An 8821-nucleotide genomic window follows, 5' to 3' on the forward strand; every position below is an offset into this window, starting at 1 on the left:
TGTGAATGTTCCAGAACTACATCCTCAGATCTGTTTTATTTTCTCTTCCTAATCATTAAGCCCAAGGTTGAAATACCACTTAATGCTGAAGACTTCCAATTTATATCTCCAGCCAGACTCAATCCTGAACTTTAGTCTGGTATATCCAACTCCATTGGAAAGTATAACTGACATCTCAGACTTAACATGCCCTAAATGGGATTCTTCATCTCTGCCCCATCCATGTCCTGCTTCTTGCCTAGCTAACGCTACTTCAGTAATTGGTACCATCATTTATGAGGTGAATTAAGTAAATATCCAGAAACAATCATTTATTCTTTTTTTTTTCAGAACCCAAATTCTCCTACTTCTAACCATCATCATCTCCCACCTGACAAGGGAATAACCTTCTAACTGGTCTTCTTTCTTATGCTCCTGTACCCTATACAGGCCTTTTTGTCAATGATAGCCAGAGTGATCTTTCAACTTTCCAATGTTTTTTCTATCCCCCTCAGAATGAAATCCACATTACAAGCTGTGTAGTATCTGGCTCCTGCCCATCTCTCTCACTTCACTTTCTGTGACATCCTTTTTACTTATCATTGTCTTGTTTTTTATTTCACATGTTAAACTTATGCCTACCTCAGGGCCTTTGCATTGGCTATTTCTTCTGCCAGAAAAATCCTGTTCTCACTTCTTTGCAGAGCTGGCTCCTTCTTTTCAAATGATAACTCCACAGAGAAGCCATCTCTGACCACCCTAACGAAAATAAATGTTCCTCCATTATTCTCTAGCCCTACTATGCCCGCTTGTTTTTTGTCAGAGTCCCATTACTTGAAATTATATTATAAATGTACCTGCCTACTTGTGGATTTACTGTTTGCCATTTTAGAGTACAAACTTCATGAGGGCAAGAATTTTGTTCTGTTTACTATTACGTATTGGGGAGATGTCAGTTGATGAACTGATCAAGTGAATGAATTATTGATAACCAAGGAGACTATTAATGCTGTTTTCCCCATATCATTTAAGAACATACAGAAGAAATTGAGGCCTTCAGGTCGTTGGTTTAAGGATTTATCTATAATATGGAATCCTGGAACCAAGAAGTTTCCAGGTATCTCTTTACTTGTTTTCACTTTTCTTCCGTTTGAACTACTACTACTTTATAGCACTTGCCTTTTAGAAAAGTTTTACATAAGTCATTAATTACCATGCAGTTTCATGCTTCAACACTGTTTAATATTTCTCTCAAAAATTTTCATAGGTTGAAGGCTTATCTTTGCAACAGAGTGAAAAGCTGTGAGGATTATAGTGTAGGATTTAGAAAGTCATTACTGAGTGCATGAAGCATGCTGAGTAAATATTCATTTTGATATGTTGGTTATATCTGTTGAATATAACCAGCAAATACACATTTGCACAGAAGAATGAAATCCAGGAAAACATCCATATTGAGAAAATATGTGTAGAATAGTAAATGGGGAAAAAAAGATAGGAAACTAGTTTCCCATTTACCACTAGTTCTATTCAAATAGCTTTCTTAACAAAATAATTTATTGATTTTAGAGTGAGAGGGAGAGAGAGAGAGAGAGAGAGAGAGAGAGAGAGAGAAAGAAAGATAGGTTTGCTGTTCCACTTATTTAGGTATTCATTGGTTGCTTCTTGTATGTGTCCTGACCAGGGATCGAACCCAAACTTTGGCATTTGGGATGATGCTCCAAACAACTGAGCTACCTGGCCAGGGCTTCAAATAGCTTTCTGTAGTAAGTTGTCTTACTGGTTTTAAAAATCATCCCCCTGTTACAGGTGTTATGCAATTAAGAAAACATTCTTATACTTTAAAATAAGTACATGAATAATTGTGAGTTTTTCCTAAACTTGTGAGTTTTGGTGAGAATCCCATTTTTGTGAAATCAGTATCAAGGGATACATGTTCCAGAGTATTTAGTGAAAATTAAATTTCACAGAAGAATAAGGACTGAAGAGAGTGTCTTTGGTTGCCTCCGAAGCAGACCCTAATACAAGGCTTAGAATCCAAGTAGTTTACATGGGGGTGAACTCAGGAAAGCAGGGAAGGGGGAAATGAGCCAGGGAAAGGTCTGAGGCCATTCAGGGATGTGTTGTCAAACTGGTTACTACTCTGGACAGCTGGAGCTCAAGTTTGGCGGGGAACTTCAGGAGACCAAGGGAACATGACCCAAAGTATCCCAGCTAAGTCCTGATGAAGCTAAGGTAGTTATACCTCAAATCTCTATTTATTTCTGGCTGAGGGGTGCTATTGGGGTCATTAACTCCCTAGTCCTCTGACTTTCCCTGAACACAGGCCAATTGTGCTCTTTCCCATGGCCAGAAAAGTCACTTCTCAAAAGGGAGCCGTCGCTTTGTAGCAGCAGTCTTTTGTCTGTGAAGGTGAGTGCCAAAGCCTTTTGGGTGTAGCTCTTAAATATCTGTCCAGTCCTCCATGTGTGAATAATAATATTCTTTGATGAAATCTTAGGTAGTTGCTAACCTTGTGATGTAACTACACTATTTAGGCACCAACATGCTCTTGCTCCTGGTTGCAATGCTTTGTGTTTTATTTCCATCAGTCTCTGTATTGGATGTGAAACATGATTCAATGATGGTAAAACTCCAGCATGTGTTGTACTATTGCATACCATTTACTATCAATGTGTGGACAAGCATGAGCATGTGTGTGGGTGGCTGAATATATAGGGGAAGGTAACTATGACTGACTACCTTAAACTCCTGATGTTTAAAGCTTTATAACATTTTAAATGAGGTTGCTATAGGTTCCAACTGCATGGATTCACACAGTAGAATCTGCTGTTTACTTCACTAAAAATAAAATCTGTGTCCTCTTGCAAGGAAGGAGACAGCCCATAGTAAGTGGTGCCTTCCGCGAGCTAACAGGATGTAATGTTTTCCTTCAACTCCCAAATAGGAAGAAACCCCTCCTTCAGTAATTCAAGTCCATTTTTATTTTTTAAACCATTCTCTACTATGCTACTTTCCTGTTCATAATCTGATGGATGAGAAAAGTACAAAGTTAATCTCAAGAGCATGAATATCTATTTAGTATTTTCCTCTTTCAAGACAAGCATCTATGATCTTCTATAAAACAGTGAGAGCAGTGCCACAAAGATGAAAATGAGGGCCATGGGAACCAGTGCTCACTTTTATTCCTCATGACACTGCCTTTCTCAATTTTATTGGCAGCTTGAAATCCATTGCCTTTGAGGTTTAGTTTTAACTTGAAAAAAAAAACAGATTTTATTTGCACATATAAGTTCACATTGCAAAACTACCCACTCAGACAGATAGCCACAGGTCCCTCATATTGTCATATTCTCCAGCATCAGGAGCAAAAATTATCCATGTGGGTCAGCTCTGAGGAATGCTGTGCCAGTGGGCTTTTTATCTGTGCAATGCAGGGTGTGTAGCCAGGGGAAAGTGAGCTGCTAATTTTGGTTTGTACTTATCTGTAAGTTAGCATTTGCAGCCAACTTTGAAACATGCGTGACAAAGAGTGCAAGGCAGCTAATCCCAAGCAGATCCTCTGAGAACCATTTGCATTTTATTCCAGAAAGGATTTGGTTTTATTATGGAGGCATCTGATCATCTGAAAATCCAAAATCATTTAGAAAAACAAAGTCTTGAAATTCATATCCCATTTAGGTAAGACGAGATAGATATCAAAGTTTTCCACTTTGCTTCTCACTCATTTCCTGTCAGTCTCAGACAACAAATAGGTAGCATCACCTCTCAGACCGGTTCATACACGTGGAACACTGAACTGAAAAAAAAAGTCAGGGCTTTAGTTTCTATGGCATTTGACAATTTCTCAGACGTGATGAGGATGGTTGAGGGAAATGAACTGAGCGTGTTTAGTATGCTAAGCACTGAAGCTGGCATTTTCATTTATTCAGCGAATGCATGTTGACCACTCTACCTGCACCTTTGTAAGGATGGAGCTGTCGTTGTGAACAAGGCAATGTTCCTGCTTTCATCAAACTTAGGTTCGAATAAACTTATGAACAAATAAATAAAAGTATTCCAATAGTGATGAGAGTTATAAAAAAGTGAAATAGGGTTAGAGAGGTAGATTGAAGAGAGAGAGAGAGAGAGTGTGTGTGTGTGTGTGTGTGTGTGTGTAAGGAAGTTGCTATTTGAAATAGAGTTACATTTCCAATGAGCCTGAATGAGGAGTGAGGAGTCACACTGCTCTGAGTGGAGGGAGGGGCCTTCTAGGGAGAAGGACCAGGACATTGACCTGAATGGCCTCAATGTGTCGGAGGGGTGGGTGGGAAGGAGATTGGTGCCACTGGTAAGTAGTGAATGAGAAGGAGAATAATTGGAGCTAGCTAGGAGCTAGGCCAGAGCCCTTTAATAAGATGGTGATGGAGGGTTTTAAGAAAGATGGTCATAGGATTTTATTCACTCTTTAAAAAGACAAGACAAGGTGCTGTGGAGTGAATGGATAATGGGTGGGAGCAGGGCTGGGAGCAGGCAGTGCATGAGGAAGCTGAAGTTAAGGAAGCTGGCGGAGACGTAGGCTCGGTGGCTTCACAGACAGTGGCCCAAGAGTTGCATTACCCCATGCGTGGTCCTGTGCTGGCTCATGAACTCTTGCACCGGTTCACAGGGAGATAATTACAGAAAGCTGTCACTTAGGTCACTTAGAAACACAACAATCTGACAGTAGTTTTATATCTGTTGAATCTAAAAAATAAATCTTGGGCTTTTATTTTGTATGTCTAATTTGTCTGATAAGTTATACTGTATTTTTAAAAATATTGGTCCACAAAGGACTGGAAATTTTAAAACAAACAAAACAAAACCAAAAACCCCTGTTCTCCTGCCAAACTTTCTCCAGTTTAGGAGATGCATTTCATGTTCTAAGGAAAGTGTCTCCAAAGCTGGCTTATCACCTAGGACATTAAACATTCATGCCTATGTTGAGGGGGTTTTGAGTCAATAGGTGTTTGTGAGGCCCAAGCCTTTGTATTTGAGCGCACACACACACACACACACACACACACACACACACACACCCTCCCCAAGTGATTCCACTGTGAGAAGGTTTCAGAATCACTACTATAGAGTTATAGGCTGCCTTTGCAGTAATAGGCTGGATGTTAAGAAGACAACTAATGCTTTTAATTAATTTAAAAAGTGGGCAGTTTCAATTTCTCATGAAAAATCAAGAATAGCTTTCTGTGCCAAATACCAACAGACATAAACATACTTGCTTATATACACACTGGGTATATTTCCAAAAGGGAAAAGAACATTAACCAAACACACACACACAGAAAAAAACACCAAGCTTTTCTTAAACATAGATTATTTTTCCTAGTATTGGAGTTGAGTGACCTCAGACTGCCATTTTCATACACATCACTGGATAAAAATGGGTACAATGCTAAGTTTATTTTTTAAATTCTACATTGAATCATTATATTAAAAACTGAAATTCATGATAAGCTTTTCCCACACTTGCCTTGACGTCCTTCCCAGCAAAGTGCCTGGGTCTGACCTGCGGGGCAGGTGAGTTTCTCATTCTTTATTGTGAGAGGGGAAGAAACATTTTTCAAATTGTGTTACTTCTTGGTTGCCTCTTGAGAAAGAAAGTTGTAAACCATAGTGGAGACCTTAAAAGTGACTGGCCTCAAATCAAAAATAAAAGATTAGGTGGATAAAAAAGAAAATAAAGCTGGCATTTGACTGTCAGCTCGGAGAGTGATGAAGAGGCTTCCAGCTGAATAATGGGAAAGCTCAGTAATGTGGAGACGGAGACGTAGGCTCGGCGGCTTCACAGACAGTGGCCGGCATTTTCTCTACTTTTGTTACTAGAACTTGAAATGTGTCTTTTCTTTAAGCTTTCTAGGCTTCTCGTTTCTCCCATTTGTCCTGGGAATGACAGCAAGATGGTATTATAAAACGGGGAGAAGGGAGAGGGAGGGAGGAATGAGAGGACAGAATGGAGAGAGGGAACGGTTGTTAGGAAATTTGTCTGCAAATATCTGTGCTCGCCGAGGCCTTTTTCTTCTAGCTAGAGGGGGAAATACCATTCTCTTTTCCCAAGCAATTATAGGCCCCAAAGATTGAAACTTGGTATATAGCTCTTTAATCTCAGCAGATATTTATGGTTAAACATTAGACTTTTAGGATTCCAGATGTCAGGGTATTAAAATATAAAGGCACAGTGGCGTCTCAGAAAATATTAGAATCTTTGGAATATGTGGCTGCAGGGGTTCTTATCCCAAGCAGAGGAGGATAAAGCTCTCAGTGATACTTTGCAAGACCCAAAGAGCACCTTTCCTTCACCTTATTCTCTCCCTCCCCATGACTTGCCTGGTCTCCAGGCAGTGAACGGCATAACCATTTCTAATTGCATTTCGAAATAGTCCATGCTGTGCACTGGAGTGGTTTTTCATGTGCTATTTTTAAAGGGTGTTGCGGAAAGGCATAGGATCCATGGGAATGATGTCCTTTTTCTCTTTATTCAGTCTAGGCGTTTTATCCTTGACATTGTCTTGCTCCTCGAGTCTTCCATGAACAAATAATACCTGTTAACTGTCACCATGTTTCTGACTCTATGCTAAGACCTTCAGATGAATTATCTCATGTAATTTAATGCCATCAACAGGATCTATCTTATGAAATAGATAGTCCCTCCACCTGTAGATGTGGAAACTGATGTAGAGACATTAGGACACTTGCCCAAGTCATACAACTAATTAATAGGGGAGTCAGGACTGACTCTGTGTTTTTAACACTATGCCATATTATACACAGTCCCTTCCTTCTAGGATTTCTTCCTTCTTTCTGTGCATCCTCCAATATCAGGTCTGTAGATCTATCAGCTTTTATCAAACAGAAAATCCTGTCTACACAAAACAAAGCAAAATGTGCAATTATTCCAGCAATTATCCCTCTCAACTAGCAATAGTAACAGGTACCATGTATCCAGCAGATTCCATGTGCCAGGCATTGTGGTAAGTGGTTTATAAACATTCCCATTTATCCTTTCAACAACCTTAACATGTAGGGATTGTTATTCTTTTTCAGCATCTAAAGAAATAGGGATTTAGAATAGTAAACTCATTTTTCATGGTCCCACGGCTAGAATGTGCAGAACCAAGATTTATTATCTATATTTGTCTGACTCCAAAGTCTGGGCTTGCAACCACTTCTAGATGATTATCATCTTGTGGCCTGAGTCATGGTGGGGTGCTATACTGAGATATATTTAACTGGGTAACTTACATATTTCCATTTTACACGGTAGCAAATCGAATTTTTAGTTAAAAATAACTGTCAATTATTGTAACATTTTTGAAAGGCAATGTAATAGCATCCACAAAAAGGCCATATATATGACCATTTTTCATGTACAGACTAGTCCCTGTCACATCCAAGAAAAACATTGCCAGTATTAACCACTGGAGGTTGTGTGATGACACCTCATAGGGTAGTATGAGCTTTGGTCATGAGACCAAAATTTTATTATAGTAATTTTTTTGTAGCTTCTTTTTCCCTCAGTGAGTTCATGTAGTTTTTTTTTGTTTCAGTTTTCCTATTTAGACAAATATTTATTGAGTGCCCAGTGAGAGCAAAGCATTACTTTCTGTTGGTATATCATAAAGGGGCATCAAGGTAGGTAAGAAACCCTTCCCACCCTCACACAAGGGGGCAGGAGGGCCAGGCTACGCGACAGAAAAGTAGTTGTTATAAAATTGGCACAAAGTACATTGGAGAGATCACATAGTTGGGGATATCGACAAGGGCTTTAAGAAGGAAATAGAATTTTCCATTAGCCTACACCATTGGTTAAAGTTTCAAAAGACATGTAAGAAAGAGGGAAGGAAAAGAGTTGTGTTTAGAAGCAGCAGACACAGGGCTGTCCTCTGTGTGACAGTATAGAAGCCTCGCCCACGCACAGGGAGTTGGGTCTCTGCCTCTTTATGCCCTTGTTTTACCATCACTCAATTCTATTATAACCCATCTCATGCTCTACTGACATCATTCTACAAGCCCTGACTTCTCATCAGACTGTGCATTCCTTGAAGACAAAATCTTTAAAGTTTTAGTATAATCCCTGGAACATAAGGCATGTTTAGTAAATATTCATGGAATGAGGGATTAAATGAATAAATAGATGAATACTGGTAAATGAGTGAAAATTTTAAAAATTCAAATTTAGTTTGCCAGTCAACTGTTTCACAAAGTAAATATTATAGATTTACTTAATGTAAAATTTTTGTAGCATTTTTTGTGTGAACAGAAACACATTTATTACAAAAAAAACCAAAAAACAAATTCACATTGTATCGAGCTACAATATGGCAGCAGATAAAAAAAAAAAAAAAAGAGGTTCTATGCGCTTCCTGGACTTGGAAGTCTATTTCTTTCACCAGGTAGGGGAAGTTTTCTGTCATTATTTCTTCAAATAGGTTTTCAATATCTTGCTCTCTCTCTTCTTCTGGCACCCCTATAATTCGGATGTTGGTACGCTTGAAGCTGTCCCAGAGGCTCCTTACACTATCTTCGTATTTTTGGATTCTTTTTTCATTTTGCTTTTCCAGTTGGGTGTTTTTTGCTTCTTCGTATTTCAAATCTTTGACTTGATTCTTGCGATCCTCTAGTCTGCTGTTGGAACTCTGCATAATATCCTTTATTTCAGTCAGTGTATGCTTAATTACTAGTTGGTCCTTTATCACAACCTCGAGGGTCTCACTAGATTTCTTGAGGATCTCACTACATTTATCGGCGGTCTCACCAGTCTTTTCGAGGGCCTTACTAAATTTATCGGCGGCTTCTAGACAGTTCTTGA

The 8821-nt window shown here is 39.0% G+C and overlaps 1 protein-coding gene across 1 annotated transcript in view; it reads left to right on the forward strand.

Moving 5' to 3' along the window:
* The window catches only part of PKHD1 (polycystic kidney and hepatic disease 1 (autosomal recessive)), a 438226-nt gene that overhangs the window by 324473 nt on the left and 104932 nt on the right, over positions 1-8821 (forward strand). The window lies entirely within an intron of this gene.

Source organism: Myotis brandtii, unplaced genomic scaffold (assembly GCF_000412655.1).
Source record: "Myotis brandtii unplaced genomic scaffold, ASM41265v1 scaffold893, whole genome shotgun sequence".
Taxonomy (NCBI): domain Eukaryota; kingdom Metazoa; phylum Chordata; class Mammalia; order Chiroptera; family Vespertilionidae; genus Myotis; species Myotis brandtii.